Consider the following 18,716-nt stretch of genomic DNA (forward strand, 5'->3'; position numbering starts at 1 on the left):
GAGCAATTAGAATCAGGCTGTCCTTGCAGAGTTATGTGCTCACACCACCACCAGGGGAGGTTGTTTCCCTCTAATGAAGAGCAAACTGGTGTCTGGTAGGGGGAAGCTTGATTATCAGCAGTTTGGTAGGGAGAAGCTTGATTATCAGCAGTTGGGGAGGGGGTAATACAAGTGGATTACTTGGTTTGCATTTCATCTGGCTTCTGCTAGCAAGGACTGTGGTGGCAGAAATCCAAACAGAAACAAAAATTCCAAGGACCCCAGCCCACATTTTAGCCAGTGGCATTCCCATGCATTCACAGACAAGTTTAGGGATATAATCCCTACAATGCAGTACAGTCTGCCTCAAGGTGCATAGGCTCTTACTAAAAACTTACTACCAAAGAAGACCATCAAGAAGCAGACCCATGTCAAATTCTGTTAGACTAGCAGTGACTCCCATTAAGGAGATAATGTAATCACCAGTTTCTGCTAGGGACGTTGAGTTAAGTCTTGTTGGGTTTCTAGGGAACTGCTCTGCCTGATATTTAAGAACAGCCTATTACAGAAAAGGGGGTAGGGGGTAATGTTGCACTAAATATCACTCATGCAATCTGCCTAGGCTTAGGTAGCTATGACAGTAGCTTTTTTACCCACTTGTTTTATTTGGGTGAAGGAGTTCAGAGTGATGAGTAATTCACAGCACATTAATGCAAGTACAGATCACCCCTCAGGAGTCTGACACTGATTAGAGAGACAGAAGTTAAATAGCCAAGGGTATCCTTTTTAGTGAGAAAACATCTCACGTTGTTTAAGTAGTTGGTAAGGCTACATCCTTAAGGGCTCACAGTCCACAATGAAGAGTCTAAAAAGGGCAGAATAAATGTGAATATCACTTCCTTGGACCTTGAGGAGATACCACAAAGAATAAAAGGAGTACACAGTAGGATTTTCATTTGACCATGACGGCTCTGTAGTGATTAGAGTCTGTTGTTAGCAACATGATGTTTCCAAGTCCTTGATGACAGAGTTAATTTTCCCACACTAGAGAACCAAACAGGCATACTCATCACAAGGTTCCCAAACTAATTCAAAATGAATTCTCGTGAAAAGAAGCAGCAGGGGATTCACTGCAACACTTTCCTGTATTGCCTACCCAACCCTATGTCATGCAGCAAGCACAACCGTAATACAAAACTACGATAAGAATTATGTGCAGTTTTCTTAAAACTGAACTAGACCGACTACCTGAAATGAAACTAGAGCTCTAGCATATCACAACCTGCAGATGGCAGCAGTCAAGAAAATAGATGCACACCAACTTGCCAGATATCATAACGCAGCCAAACACCGGTACCAGAAAAAGTAGAGCTCAACAAAACCGCAGCTTCATGTACATTGCTATTATGCAGACCTCCCACTGACTATAGTAAACTGAAATGTAAAATTTCTACAGTAGGAAGAGTCTGTATCAATAAACCAGGAGCTAAAAACAAAAACTACTCAAACTTGAAAGCACACAAGTGGAGCCATAACTACACAACAGCCTCCAAATCATACTAGCGATGTCACAGTCCTGATAAAATATATAAAAAAAAAAAAATACTTTTATGCAAATCTCAAACGGTTAACTTCAAACTTGCCCTGGACTAAAAGCTTAGACGTTTCAAAGAGCTTAAAAAGGCAAGGCTAAACATGACATGTTCGTTCTATGCATCAAGATGAAAAATTAACCTTTTTTTTCTTTGGGGGGGTGGGCTGCTTTCCATTTTCACACATATAAAAATAGCTGGGGTGAGGAATGACACCACCATGGCTTAAATTCCCCGAGTGCTGGCATATTTTATAATACATTATATATACATATATACATATATACATACTTACATATATATATATTATATGAATGTGCGTGTGTATGTGTGTATGTATATATCAAAAAACTATATATCTAAAAATAAGAAAAAAATGTATACACACATATATATATATATATATATATATATACATATATACATACATACATACATACATACACACACTTATCTATGTATATTTATATACAGATTTATATACAGCCCCCACACTAAAGGATAAGTGTCCAAGATGCAGGAACCTTTACAAATGCACTCTATGAACACCTACAAGGATACATGGATCAAGCCATCCCTAGCAAAACCAAGACTCACCCCCCTAAAAGAAAGAAACCAGTCTGGTGGACCCCTGCCATAAACAGGTTATACAATAGGAGGAAACTAGTTCAGAAAAAAAAAAAAAAAAAAAAAAAAAAGCAAATCCCAAGGAGGAAAGACATCCCCGATCAGTATCAGTAAGAAACTAAGGTCTCTCAAAATCATCAAAGGCTAACTTAGAAAGAAAAATAGCCAAGGATTTGAAAGATAACCACAAAGCCTTCTTTAATTATGTCAAGAATCTAAGCGCAACTCACATATATGCTCTGAGTTAGTGCAAAACAGCACAAAATGTACTGAAATTACTGATATTGCAAACATCCTGGCAGATAGATTCAGTGCAAAACTTCACACCCAAAAGGGCCTACAACAATACCGGAAAAATGTAGTGTCCCGGAAATCAGACGAGGGTGTAAACAGCACTTTCAAAAGCCAAAAGCACAGCATCAATGAGGCCAGAAAGTGTCCCAGGCAGAGTCTTACAAGAACTACAGAACGAACTAACCTCTCACCTAAACACACTGTTCAACCTCAGCCTCTTCACAGGCTACATGCCCATAGAATGGTGCACAGCAATGGTTATTCTGCTCCACAAAGGAGGGGCCACAACTGACCCTGGTAACTATCGACCCACAAGCCTGACTAGCCTGGTCTGCAAGGCTATGGAGTGCATCATCATGGAACTCATTAAAGACATTGGGAATATACAAAAACTTGAAGATGCAAAAACCAAACGGCTGCAGGTACACTGAGGTGCCAAAAACACACGACAGCAAAAGTAAATAAAGGCACCAAAGTTACACACTGGAAATCAGTCACTGTACTTTATTGCAGAAGTTAAACGGTAAGTGCTTTCACAACTTAATGTTGCTTCATCAGACCACATCACTACAACTGATGCTTGGTTAAATACTAGGACAATTAGTATGACATCACAATTTAAAGAGATATTACTCCACTAACATAAGAACATATATCGATATCCATAAGAAAAATGCATAAAATATCTAGAAAGGTGTGTATTTACACACAAAAATATTTAAAAAGGGGGGAATGCCATCCCTGATGGTTAATATATATATATATATATATATATATATATATATATATATATATATATATATATATATATATATATATATACACACACACACACACACACACACACACACACACATACACATATATATATATATATATATATATATATATATATATATATATATATATATACACACACACACACACACACACACACACACACACACACACATAAATAACGTACATATACACACATTTTGTGCACATATAACCATAATAGTACAATAAAAAATATATAAAAAAACTCATATTTAGTGTTTAAGGCGCCTTGCCTTAAGGTAATGAACTAATGAGGTGCAGCCATTCAAACCAGGATATCTATCTGCTTGTAATTTAGTGATCCATTGTTGTTCTAATTATTCAGTGTGGTTTTCTACATCACCACCTCCGTTTGTCCTTATTATTTGTTGTAAGATTAAAAATTTAAAACAATGACTACTGTCTGTATTCAGGACATGATTAGCTAGAGCATTTGATTGCTTCTGGTTCTATATGTCCTTTATATGTTCTAACATTCTTTCTTTAAAGCTCCTACTTGTTTTGCCTACATAATAGGCATGGCATGCTTGGCAAAAACAAAAATAAACCGACACTTTTACAATCATAGTAATTCTTCGTATAAAGTTTAAAACATTTCACAGGATGAATGTACTCATTTTTAGTGTAGACATGCTGACAAGCAGCACAAGTCCTGCACGGGAAGGTGCCCTGTCCGAGAGATTTTTTCTAAAAGACTGATGTTCTCTATTACAGAGCTGCTGCTTTAAAGACACATTATTTCTAAAACTGAAGTTTGGGGTGTCACCAACTGTGGAAACCAGACCTGGTATTTCATGTAATAAGTGCCAATTCTTTTTAATAATTTCCGTATACTTATTGATGTCACTTGCAAATCTAAACACTATTCTAAACTTATTTCTATCAATACTTGTATCATAAGGTATACTTGTATCAGCACTAAGAGCTCATGTATGGTTTACATCTTGTAGATCTCAATTTCCATGCATCTGCCATCACTCTAGTGATTTCTGAGCTAGAATAGCCTCTTGTTTGAAATTAGTCTTGTAACTTATTTAAAGCAACTACTGCCTCTTCATCATTATTATGTAGGCGTAGGGTTCTATAAACTTGTCCTTTGAGGACATTTCTAGGTATGTGTCTCCGGTGCATGCTTGACCTGTGAAGACAGGCATTGGTTCTTGTGGGTTTGTGATAAACACTGGTTCTTATCTGCTTTAAAATCAGCAAGGGTGACACTCGCATCCAAGAAACACATGTATCAGAAAAAGTAAAAGTAAACTTCAAAAAGTCTGTAGTACTATGCAGGTAATCAATGAAATTACTGATATTTTCACCATGCCCTTTCCACAAGACAAAAACATCATCCACGAAACGGACGTACAGGTTTTGCTATTAGATACTTGTACCTATCAAATGCTGACAAAAACAGCTGTAATTGCCATCACTGATAAAGTGTCTTTAGTGTTTGATTTACTGATTACAGGATTAATTGATGAATCCTTATTCAATTATTTTTCAGTACAAAAACCTCTAGTTCCTAGGATTTATGGACTCCCTAAAATCCATAAACATCCCACGGTTCCTCCTTTACGCCCCATCGTATCAGGAGCAGGATGGTGCACTGAGCCTCTATCTATTTATGTAGAAGGCATTTTACAGGAGTTCTTGGATAGTTGTTATACAGTTCTTAGAGACACAAAAATGTTTTTACAGCGGTGGCAAAATAGAATGGAAACCATTGATAATGATGAAGAATTTGTATTCCTTACCATGAACATTGAATCTATTTTTACTAGTATTCCAAATGTTTGGGGTAATGATAGAATAAGAGAATTCCTCGATTTGAATAAGAAGCTGACTACTAATAAGATTATGCTAGTCTGGGCACTATTGGAGATTATACCTGAAAATAACATTGTAACTTTTCAGGATCAATTTTTTCTACAGAAGATTGGCGTGGCTATGGGCACTTCGTGTGCAAATAGCTACGCCAATCTATCACTAGTACGATGGGAAGAATATGTTTGGTCAGAGGTTAACCCATTTTTTGGCTACATTCTCTGGTATGTCCGTTTCGTGGATGATGTCTTTTAGAAAAATTCTCTCAGACAGGGCACCTTCCCGTGCAGGAATTGTGCTGCTTGTCAGCATGTCTACACTAAAAATGAGTACATTCATCCTGTGAAATGTTTTAAACTTTATACGAAGAATTACTATGATTGTAAAAGAGTCGATGTTGTTTATTTTTGTTTTTGCCAAGCATGCCATGCCTATTATGTAGGCAAAACAAATAGGAGCTTTAAAGAAAGAATGTTACAACATATAAGGGACATACGGAACCAGAAGAATCAAATGCTCTAGCTAATCATGTCCTGAATACAGACCGTAGTCATTGTTTTAAATTTTTAATCTTACAACAAATAGTAAGGACAAACAGAGGTGGTGATGTAGAAAACCACACTGAAGAATTAGAACAATGGATCACTAAATTACAAGCAGATAGATATCCTGGTTTGAATGGCTGCACCCCATTAGTTCCTTACCTTAAGGCAAGGCGCCTTAAACACTAAATACTGCATCACTCCACGACAAGTACAAATACGACTCTGTCACTGTCCATGTCGGAGTGAATGACTTGAGACGTGCCTCCATGGACTACATGAAGAGAGACATGGAAGAGCTCTCGGATCATGTTGCCCAGTCAGGTTATGACCCTAGCCCCGAGTAGCATCCTGCCTTCGCCCAGAATACCACCACAGTATAAAGGACAAAATGATAGACTTCAACAATTGGCTAAGTTTCTGGTGTCAAAGGGCATCCAATATCTGTCTGCATGGAAGACATGATCGACAAACCACAATGCTTTGCCAGAGATGGTCTGCACCCGTCACCCCTTGGATTCAGTTTACTGGCTAAAGCTCTTGCCACCCCATAGTGCCTTTTTTATGCAAGGCTCAAAGGACAAAACCACCACCATAACAGATACAAGCATGCAAAATCTGAAGGTAATGTTACTCAATGCTAGAAGTCTAAACCTCAAAATGCATTCTCTCAAAGCACTCCAAAAATGGAGAACATTGATATCTCTGCAGTAATGGAGACCTGGCTCAAGGCTCCAGAGACCACCACTGCAATACCAAGCTACAAGTCTTGGCACACTTTTTGGCCACAAAACCAAGACCAAAACACTGAAGGTGGAGAAGTGTCCATATTCACACTTCCAGGGTAGTTGCCCAGCAAAATGCATCTGAAATTCTTCAAGTGCAATTAACACTGCATTCCAAACTGTAGCTTGCTATAGATCCCCCACCATGCCCCAAGATTCTCACTACACCTTTCTGAACATACTGGAAAATATTAAGATAACGTCCTAACACTGGACGATTTCAACTACCCTGCCATTAACTGGGAAAACTACTCCGGTACCAAAACCTTTTCCCAGTGGTTCCTGGAATTCATAAATTCCAACTCCCTAGCTCAACTAATCCACTGCCCCACCAGGAGCTCCAATACCCTAGACCAAGTAATTACAAATATGGGAGAGATGCTCCACACCAGTGGTCACCTCCTCATTTGTCAGGTCTGACCATAAGCAAATAACCCTTTACATCCACATCCCATCCCCACCTCCCAGTAAGGAAACCTCCGTAAAAAAAAAACTTCTCCAAAGCTACCTTCATGCTACTGAAGTCAGAAGTGACAAACTTCATGACACCCATGCAAATGTGGTCTGAAAGTTTAACTGCTGAATTCTATACACTAAGGCACTGTACGAGCACATCCACTCATGCATGAATCATGCCATCCCAAATAGAACCAAGATGCTCTCCTCCAAAAAAAGGAAGCCAATCTGGTGGTCCCCTGCTACAAACAAACTATACAACAGAAGGAAGAAACTGTTGCAGAAAAGAGGAAAATCCCAGGATGCAAATAACTCCCTCACCAGCCTCAGTAAGAAGCTTAGATCCCTCATAAAATCCTCAAAAGCTAGCTACGAAAAAAAAATTGCCAAAAATTCCAAAGTCAACCACAAGACATTCTTTAGTTGCGTCAAGAATCTAAATGGCAATGTTCAGATCTGCTCTGAGCTACAACAGAATGACATTAAATATACTGATCCCAATGATATTGCCAATATCCTGGCAGATCAATTTAGTGCCAACTTCACACACCTCTCACCCCCCTAAGGCGCCCATCTCAATACTAAAAGATTGCCAAATTCCAGTAATCATGGCCACACCTGTAGAAACCGCACTCTCCAAAGCTAAGAGTACAGCATCTATGGGATCAGATGACATCCCGGGCTGTGTTCTAAGTGAACTACAAAATGAACTGGCATCTCACCTAAGTGTCATGTTTAATCATAGCCTCATCTCAGGCTTCGTGCCCACTGAGTGGTGCACAGCTACAGTTATCCCACACCACAAGGGGGGGGGGGGGGATTCAACCTTGGATCATGGGAACTACCGTCCAGTCTGACGAGCCTGATCTGCAAAGGTATGGGACGCATCATCATGGAACTTATAAACAAAGACATTGGCAACCTTCAAACATGGGACCCCACCCAGTTTGGGTTCGGGAAGGGCCGATTTGTCTCCTGCACCTGATGGACTTCTTCGAATCAGTCTCGAGAGCTGTGTACGAGGTAAGGCAGTCCACACAGCCTACCTGGACCTTGCCAAGGCCTTCAACACCATCCCCCACTCTGGAATCGCAGATAAACTTACTAAGCTGGGCATAAAACCCTAAGTCACTCTATGGGTTACCAACTGGCTTACTGACAGAACCCAGACTGTTAAAGTAGCAGACTCAAAATCCAGCTCCAGACAAGTGGAGTACCTCGGGGTTCAGTCCTGGAACCACTCTTGTTCGGCATCTACTTCTCTGCAGTACAGGACAACACTTAGGGACTCTGGCTAACTAAGTTCACAGAGGACTGCAAACTGGGAGCCATTACGGAATCCCCGAAGATGTGGATATTCTACAAAAGGACCTTACAGAAACAGATGCCTGGTGCCAGAGCCATGGGCTCAGGCTTAATGCCAAGAAATGTATTAGTTATCCCCTTTGGAAAAAAACATGTACCCATGAATTACCACATAGGTGGAAGTACACTAAACGAAACTGTGAGGAGAGACTTTGGGACACAGGTGGACAGAGGTCTCACCTTCGATAACCACATTGGCACAGTCAGAAAATCCTTCTATGTGGCACAACTCATCACTAAAGGAGGTGACGGTCCCACTGTACTCATCCCTCATTAAACCCATTATAGGAGTATGTACCTCACAAGACATATGCAACAGCTGGAAAGGCTGCAGAAATACCTCACTAAAAGAATTACAGGCCTAAAGCAGATGCCATACACGGACAGTCTAAAAAAACTCCAGCTATACTCTGTGGCATATCGTTTACTCAGAGACGATCTCCGCTTAACATACAAGGCCATGTCAAACCCTGAGCCTTTGGACATGCTCCACTTAAAGAAATCCCAATACCTCAGAGCCACACGCTCCAGGGATCTAAACCTTGTCATCACAATGAACAAAACGTAATGGAGGTATAGGTTCCTGACCCAGAGACTCCCCATACTCTGGAATAGACTGCCCATACATGTCAAGCAGAGCACCTCCTTGGCCCTCTTCAAAAGGAATCTTGATGATTGGATGGGAGATGGGAAATTTACCCTGGGGATCATGTCAGTTGCCCTGATAGACAGGGGTCCAAGGAAGTAAATATTGTGGGAAGAAATATCCAGGGAATTGTTATGGCTAGGCTTGTATAGGCCCTAGGGTCGAAAGCCTAGTACCAACCTATGAATCTACACATACACGCATGCAATGTGTGTGTTTATATGTATGTGTATATGTATGTGTGTATATATATACACACACACACACACACACACACACACACACACACACACATCTGTAAAATGCATGTAGTTACGTATACACAATGTCCGCATATATATATCCACATTTTGTGTGTGTGATTATGTATCACACTAATAATATATAACATGTGTAGACACACACAAAAATACCAGCCATACCACTAGTGATTGCACAAAAAAAGTCATATCAGTGGCATTAAGCAAGCAAGCCTGGCATCCAAATAAACATGAAATCACTATTCAATGTAGATTACTTTAGTGGGGATTAATAGGTTCATAGGCAGGTACTAGGCTAGCTGCCCTAGCAGGCCATTTTAAGTCTAGCCAACTTCCCTTTTTGTGATCGAAATAACCTATCCCATTTGGTTACAGACTGGCCTTAGCCATCCAATTGTCATTACACATTACCCTTAATGAGAATAACTGATCATACCACGGATTTATTTGAGGGGACCCATGCATAGGATAAAGCATTTAGGAGCTGAATCTGTACGCTAGTACAGGGGGCAGTCCTGGGACAATTTTTTTTTGTTTCCCCATTCATAGATCCAAGTTGTCCTCGAAAATGGACAGGGATGAATTTTGTTTTATGTGGAGAATGCTTCATAGCAGCAGTATCCACTGCAAAACATGCCAGTTCCTACAAAATGGTTGTGTTGCCAACAGGTTTAGTTCCCTAGACAGACTTCGGATGTCATTTGGACTTATTGATGTGGATTAACTGCATGGGTCATAGATGTCTTGTATGCCAGACACGGGTCACCTCTTGGCAGTCTGTATTACAGGAGTACAGTGACGGGCTTTTGAGTGGGTCCACGTAGCACACATTTAGGACTTTTATCAAGGTATCTCTGTGGGCATTTCTGTTGTATGCATCTGGACAGGTACATGCCAAAGGGGCATTATATTTGATTGGTCTAATGAGGCCCGAGTAGAGGGAAACAAGGACACCCCCAGGCACAATCCTTAGTTTATAAGCTTTGTAACAAAGAAGCACTTTTTTACAATATACATATGTTGGTCAAAAGTTAGGTCACTGCCCGTACAAATTCCCAAATCCCCCCCCAAAAAAAAAAAAACTGGGTCAAATTGTTATGGATGCATTGCCAATGTGGTAGTTCCCTGGGCTAGATGACTTCCCAAATAATACAATAAACGTTTGTTTTAGCATTCGGACCATGATTTTTTTTTAACACCAGTTATTTGAGACTAGCCTTCCTGCAGGATGGCCATGTCATTTGGGGATTCAATAACTGCTCCTAGCTTAGTCAGCTAGAGCCCTTTGGTATTACCTTTTACTTTGTCATGTATTTTTCTAAACAGGAGAGACCCCAGCACAGAACCCTGGGGTAACTGAAGGTGAGACAGTTTCATGTACACCTTGAAGGACAGATGGAGGGGAGTAAGTGGTAAAGTTAGAGCTAAATTTTATTGGCCAGAAGGTTAGCTTAGTCTTCAGCTTCAGTGCAGGTAACATTGTTCACAAATCGGTTCAGCGCATTGCTGCACTGTGCTTTTGAGATTACAAGCATAACTAATAAATGCCTTGTGATTTTCTTTGGCCTGGACAGCTATTTTAGTCTCAAAACTTCACTTTGGTGAATTTTAATTAAGTTCCAGAGTTGTTAGTTACTTCAATGAGAAGGGCTCCAACAATTTGGAAATTACTCTTACTTTTGGTCAAAATTCTTTTCCTTTCATTATAAAGCTAGTTGATATTAAAGCTCCACCATGTGGGTTTGATGATGGGTTTTTTGCCCTGCAATAGTTTCTACTTGTTCCAATTCACCACTTCAACACACTGACTGAAATGGTTACCAGACTATTAAACAAGGACTTGTCAATGGAGAAGACATTTCAAGTACATTTAGAGGTTTTCTAGAATCCTGCAATAGGCCTTGCCATTTAGTTTTGTCTAATCAAACTATGATAATGGCCTTTAGCAAGCCACAGTTGTCTATCAAGACCTGCTTCATGTTCTTGCAAATTCATATCTTTCAGTAATGCTGCGTCGTCATCTTAGCCTCTATTCTCAAATTCTCTTGCCTTACAGGTGTCCCTGCATCACCATCTTTTCCAGTGAATCCTATTTAAGTATTATACAGCTAAATGGATTTACTATCACACCTTTGTTCCAACAATATAGGTTCCCTTAAGTACAGACTGACAATCTTCCTGAAGTCCACAGAACCCTCAAAAAATTACCACCACAGATCAAAAACATGGATTTTCCAGACCACAGCCTTGTATTCCAGCTTCACAGACATACATTACTAATGGGAAAAACCACAGGTTTGACTTTAGGACTTTTGATGACAATGTGACGTTTTCACACTAAAATATACAGTGGGTATAAAAAAGTGTACATACCACTGTTAAAACGCCAGGTTTTTGGGATATATAAAAACAATAAAAAAAGAGACCACAATAAATAATTTCAAAACTTTTCCCACCTTTAATGTGACCTATAACCTGCAAAATTCAATTGAAAAACAAATAAACTTACAATAAGCTGGTTGCATAAGTGTGCACATCCTTAAACTAATACTTTGTTGAAGCACCTTTTGATTTAATTACAGCATTCAGTCTTCTTTAGTAGCAGCATAGTACATCTTGACTTGGCAATATTTGCTCACTCTTCCTTGCAAAAGCGCTGCAAATCTGTCAATGAGAGGGCATCTCTTGTGCAGAGCCCTCTTCAGGTCACCCCACAAATTTTCTATTGGAATTAGGTCTAGGCTCTGGCTTGGCCACTCCAAAACCTAAATGTTCTTGTGGTGAAGGCATTATTTTGTTGATTTGAATTTATGCTTGGGGTCACTGTAGTCCTGAAAAGGTGAAATTCATCTTCAGCTTTCTAGCAGACAGCTGAAGATTTTGGGCCAAAAGTGACTGGTATTTGGAACTGTTCATAATTCCCTCCACCTTGACTAAAGCCCCAGCTGAAGAAAAGCAACCCGAAAGCATACTGCCACCACCATGCTTTACCGTGGGGGACGGTGTTCTTTTGGTGATGGAAGTGTTTTCGCACCAAACGTACCTTTTGAAATTGTGGCCAAAAAGTTCAACCTTTGCCTCAGACCAGAACACATTTTCCCACATGCTTCTGGGAGACGTGATGTATTGTCCTGCAAATTTTGGCCAAGACTGGATGTTTTTCTGTGCAAGAAAAGGCCTCCTTCTTGCAACCCTACCCCATAGCCCAAACATATGGAGAATACGGGAGATTGTTGTCACATGTACTACACAACCATTACTTGCCAGAAATTCCAGCAGATCCATCAGTGATGGCAGCCTCCCTGACGAGTTTGTCTAGTCTTTTTAATCAATTTTGGAGGGACGTCCAGTTCTTTGCAGCATCACTGCTCCATATTTTCTCCACTTTTAGATGGCAGTCTTCACTGTGTTCCATGGTATATCCAATGATGTGGACATTCTTTTGTACCCTTTTCCTGACTGATACCTTTCAACAATGAGATCCCTTTGATTCTTTGTAAGCTCTCCGCGAACCATGGCTTTTGCTGTAACAGGCAACTGAGTAAATGTCAGGAAAATCCTACTAGGACGGCTGAACTTTATTTGGGGTTAACCAGTCTTTGGATGGCAGGTGTGCACCCAAGACGACTAAATGTTGTAATTAAATCAAAAGGTGCTTCAACAAAGTATTAGTTTAAGGGTGTGCAGACTTATGCAACCAGCTTATTGTACGTTTTTATTTTATATTTTCCCCCAACAGATTTGTTTTTCAGTTGAATTGTACAGGTTATAGGTCGCAAAGGAGGGAAAAGTTTTGAAATCATTTATTGTGGTCTTATTATTTTTATATAATAAAAAACATTTTAACAGGAGGTGTGTACACTTTATAACCACTGCATCTCTCCTTCTAAAAATACAGCATCTTAAATTCACAGCTGCAATCACCATCTGCAGACATGGGGGGGGGGGGGGGGATGAAACTGTCAATGTCTCTACTTCTACCCATCTACTTGCAAAATAAATGGTAGCTCTACATGTTAATTTTACAGATACGACAGTGAACAGCAAGTTAGTGTGCTTTCTACTTCCACACTCATTAAACTGGCCTTCAAGTCTTGCTCACGTTCAGCCATTAGAATCAACTATACATCTTAAGTAAATATTCTCCTAGCAATTTTGATTACAACATCTGCTTTAACATGACACATTCAGCACATAATATGTAGGGTGGCAATACACAGCCTTAAATTGTACTCCCTTTTCTCCAGCTCAAAGCAGTAGGTTATTCTGTATTCAATTCTAAAGGTTGATTCTTGTTTTGCATTCATATTCCTCAAGAGGCAAATAAGGTGACCCAGTATCCAGATTTCACCAAGAACTTGCCACAGTTTGTTATGGCTCTCATGAACAAAGGCTTTAGAGTACTCAAAAGCAGACAAATATTCTTCTGGAACACCATTGCTCTAGCCATTCTACAAGAGATGGCTGACACAGATATCTGGTCCTTCCTTCTGAAAAACAACTTGCACATCGGGCAGTTTTCAGCCCATATTTTGTTGGAGTCTAGCTTACAGGATTTAAGCATTACTGTATTTACACATTTAGCAAGTGCGCCTGTTGGACAATTGAAGCACTATTTAGCAATGCCCATATTTTAGGATAGGGATGCAAAAAGTTGCAATATCTTTCCAAACTAAGGACTACTGTCACACTTTCAAAATTTCCTAGAAAATTCCAAGCAGTACACCAACTGCATCATTTTGGACAATTTTACACAATTCAGCTGCAATTTCACCACTTTTTATGGCCTTCTGCCCATTGAAACTTTATTCTCCGGGATATCTGGCTGTAGATCACAGAACAATTACCATTTTGTACCATGTCAGGGGACTTGTAAGCATTTTTCTATATACCTACCATAGTTTTTTTTTAATCTACTCTACTTCTGCTATGTTCTGCACCCAATCTTTCTTTCTCTTATAAAAGACATTTTTACATGCAAAATCACCAATGTTGCATATGTGTAACACACACATATATATTTTTATGTATGTATATATATATATATATATATATATATATATATATATATATATATATATATGTGTGTGTGTGTGTGTGTGTCATATCATACACACACACACTATGAAGCCAAACTAGGTTGGGTCCAGTGTTTGGAGGTCACCTATGTCCTCGTTGATAAGGTCCATGACAATTCTTTCCATGGCCTTGCAGAGGAGGGCAGTTAGACTTATGGGTCTGTAGCCCTCCGGGTCAGTTGATAACCCCACTTTTGTGCAGGGCAATTACTGTTGCTGTTCTATGTTTTGCAGGGATATAGCCAGTTCTCAAGCTAGGACTAAACCAAATGCCAAGTGGGTCCACTAGGTCTTGTTTAGATTGTTTAGTGAAGAACCTGGGTTATTAGCCGGTCCCACTAAGGCCATGTTTTTGGCCTTGGCAAATGCAGAAATGATCTGTCCTGTAGAGATACTAGGCAGAGGGTTGGTGTCCGGTACGTTTTGAGATATGGTAGGTGAGATAAGGGGGTGAAGTTTGTACGGAATGTCAGCTACCAGGTTAGCAATATCTTCCTGTGTGGTATGTGACTGATACAATCTAAAATCAGTTCAGTACATAGCTGGGCATTCCATTTTAGACTTTGGACATAGTTAAAGAATGCCTTAGGATTATCCCTGGCTAGGAATGCAATTTTAGTTTTGTGATTTGCTTTATAAGACTTTACACTATTTCTGATTTTCTTGTTTAGTCTTGGGAGAGAACCCTTCCTCTGCAAAGTGATAACAGTTTCTTCCTCTTGTTATATAATCTGAAGTCCACCATGGTGGCTTGTTTTTATGGGTAGATCTGGTTTTGATCTCGTCTGGTATAGCAGACTTTATGCAGTCACTTAACGTTTGTACAGGGCATATGCATACCCTTCTGCATAGTGATCATTTATGTCTGGGATTGCAGGTGGTATAAAGCTTTTTTATACCAACCGCTTAGTAGGCTGCAGTTAGCTTTGATGATTTTTTTTTTTATATAATTTTTGTTCCTGTGAGGGTGTCAGTTCCAGCTGTTACTTCAAGCTAGACTAATTTGTTACCTGACTTAACCAGGGAGGACATCACACATGGGGGAAGTACATGGATCCCCCCCATATTGGTGGCTATGTCCAAAACATGATTGGATGGGAAACAGGAATGACGGGATGGGAAATTCACTCCGGGGATCACTTCTGTGGCTCTGCTCGACAGGGGCACAGGAAAATAATTTTCTTGGGTGGCGAAAGCCAGGGTACATTTTTTGGCTTGGCTTGTATGGGCCCTAGGGCCGATAGCCTAAGTACCTACCTATTAGAGCGCTAGCCGTTCCCAAGCATTTGTGTTAAATTCCAGGAACCTCTGGGCACACGTTTTTAGTCATGTACATCCCCCAGTCTATGGAAGGATAGTTGAATCTCCCATGACTAAGGTTTTGGGCTGCAAGGCAAGGGATTCCAGTAAATTGAGGTAGGTGGTGTGCTTATCCTGGTTCATGGTGGGGGATCTATAGCTAGCAATGAAGTGGTATGGTACTTTCCCCAATAGTTAATTGGACATGGAATAATTTGAAAGAGTCATGCTGTGTGCGACCAGTCTTGAAGTGTATTTGGTTTTAATAAAGATGGCTACACTCCCACCTTTGCTTCCTTCACACTCATTTTCAAGTCAGAATGCTTGGAAAGCATTACAGCCTTGCACGGCCGTGATGCTCTCAGTGGCCATGAACTATGTCTCGGTAACTGCATAGACATCAGCATCTTCCAAGGTGACAGGTGCTTTCAGGGAGTGCAGTTTCCTGTTTAAACTCCTAGCATTAAGCAGAATGACCCCGAGTTTGCCACAATTAGATTTTGTTACATTAGAAACTTTGTCATTTTGATATTGACTAAAAAAGGCACTATGGGGGAGCCAAGGGCCTTTGCTAGTATCCAAAGGCAGGGGGGTGGGGCGGCACAGGTGCAGACCATCTCTAGCAAAGCAGTGAGAACTACCATATCCTCCCAGGCTGGCAGATACTGGACCTCCCTGGAATGACACCAGAAGATGAGCCAATTGCTGAAGTCCATCATTTTTGTTTATACTGTGGCATCATCCTGGGTGAAGGTAGGATAATGCTTAGGGCTAGAGACATACCTGTCTGGGACACAAGAGAGAGTTTGGTCATGTCTCTCTTCATACAGTCCAGAGAGTTACATCTCAAGTCATTCACTTCAACATGGACTAAATCAGAATGGTACTTGCTGAGTCGCTAGAGTGCATACGTGATTTGTTGGACCCTGGCGCCCGATAGGCAGCTGGCCATGACCGTGACCTCCTCCTTGTCCAGTATGTTGAGGGGGAAATCTTGTGTCTCACTATAGTGTCATCTATAACAAAGACAAAGACATTTGATGAGTTTTGCTTTATGAATTTGTGGAGATACAGGTATGTGTGTTGATGTGTGGCGTTTTCTTTTTGCTTAGTGGTGAATGTGGATGGTGTGTATTTGGGAGGTTTGGCAGTTATAAAATATAAAAAAAAAAAAAAAAAAAAAAGAGAGTACCTCCTCATATGTGGGTTTGTGTGTCACAACCTTATTTTGTGGGAGAGGTGAGGTTTGAGTGAAAGGTGAAGTATGTGTGCGGACAACCTATTTGAAGTTTGTTTTTATGTGAGAGAACAGACTCCCAATTCCACAGTGTATTTGCTTCTCTCACATAGGATGTTAATTTGCTTTAGGAGTAAATGACTGCCAGTATACATGAAGCAACTGCTACATAGCCTCAAGATGCCCACATCAATCAAGCTGGTAGGAGAAATGATGGGAAACTGCTTATCCAACGTGGCAGGATTTTTCTGAATCAGATATTTCAAAAGAAGTGGGCTGGCTGGACTTAGGACTTCGGTTTAACTGGTGGGCTAGTTTGACTTGGAGTAGCAAAGGCAGTGGGCATATAGTAGACTTTGAATGATAAGTTTGAGAACACTGCTTAGAGCAAAACTAAGTTGCCATTTGCTCTGCAGGGATGGCTGGAGGGTTCTACTAGAAGTTCTCTAGGGAAAAATAATGTTCCCAGGTGTTTGCATCTATACGGGGCACTGCTAAACCCAGTTGTGTGATGTACAGCAACTGACAAATGCAAGGCTTGTATACAGGTGAATTTAAAACAGTGTTTAAACAACTACCAATGGGAAAGCCCAAACTGGGCCTTTCTCCAGCAATCCCCAAATGAGATGGTGTAGAATAGTGTGTGTGTTGTACCTTTAAGAAGTGTTTCAAGGACAGCACGAGCAACTTAATGTAGGTTGTGCAAAAGCTTATGGAGGTGAAGAAATTCAGACTGAAGGCTCAGTAGTGCTTTCATGTTACTTGGCTAGGAACTGCTACAGCTTACTATTCAATGTAGTCTGAAGACCTGTGCAGTCATTACTGGGTCTCACAGACAGTAAGAATGAATTTGCTTTTCTTTATCAAAGAAGTTAATCATATAAGCACATGTACTAGTTACAATTTTACAGAAGCTATTTTCTTGAGTATGCTGATGTTTGACGACAAGGTAGGTAAACTTCCAGTTGTGTATTCTATGAAGTTAGACCCAGCGGTCAGTCCAGTGATCAGGCCAGCAAGAAAAGTTTCAAAAGCTATGCAGGATAAAGGCAAGGCTCAGTTGGATAAAATGTTTTAAGGTGTAATTTCTCCAGTTACAGAACCAAATGAATGGGTGTCGTCTATGGTAGCAGCCCACAAAAAAAAAAAAAAGCCTCAGATGAAATCAAAACATGCACGGACCCATGAGATTTTAACAATGCATTAAAGAGACTGCATCATCCTATGCATACAGTCGAGGAAGTCGCAGCCTTAATACCGAATGCCATTGTTTTTTCTGTTTTGGATGCAAAATGTTCAGTTCGGCAAGTGATACTTGATCGCAAATCTTCATTACTGACTACTTTCAATACCCCATTTGTAAGATAAAGATTACTCAGGATGCTATTTGGAATAAATTCTGCAAGTGAAGTCTTTCAGCGTGCAATGGAGCAAATTTTTTTCAGGTTATCCTTGTGCCACAATAGCAGATTTATTAGTTGGAGGCTATAGTAAAGCAGAGTACGACAGAAACCTTAAAGTTCTAGGCAGAGCATGTGAAATGAACTTGAAGCTCAGTTTTTAAGTGCAAATTCAGACTACCAGAAGTTACATATATAGGTCACTTATTTACTAGCACTGGCTTGAGACCAGACCCATCCAAGCAAGCAGCCATTCTTGAGATGCCAGCACCAGATAATGTTCAGGCTCTAAAACATTTTCTTGGTATGGTCAACTACTTAGGCAAGTTTATACCAGACTTCAGTGAGTTGGCAGCATCTTTGACAGAGCTGACACGCACATATTTTACATGGTCTTGGTTGGAACAGCACCAGAGAGCATTTGAAGATCTTAAGCAGAAGACTGCCACTCCACCTACATTAAGATACTATGATGTCAATAAACCAGTCACTCTTCAGTGATTCTTTAAAATTTAG

The 18,716-nt window shown here is 40.3% G+C and overlaps 1 protein-coding gene across 1 annotated transcript in view; it reads right to left on the reverse strand.

The window, feature by feature from the left end:
* The window catches only part of ZNF131 (zinc finger protein 131), a gene marked incomplete in the record, with an annotated part of 567,140 nt that overhangs the window by 528,227 nt on the left and 20,197 nt on the right, over nucleotides 1-18,716 (reverse strand).

The sequence above is a fragment of the Protopterus annectens genome, chromosome 1.part0, assembly GCF_019279795.1.
Source record: "Protopterus annectens isolate FY-2018-M chromosome 1.part0, PAN1.0, whole genome shotgun sequence".
In the NCBI taxonomy this organism is placed as follows: Eukaryota; Metazoa; Chordata; order Ceratodontiformes; family Protopteridae; genus Protopterus; species Protopterus annectens.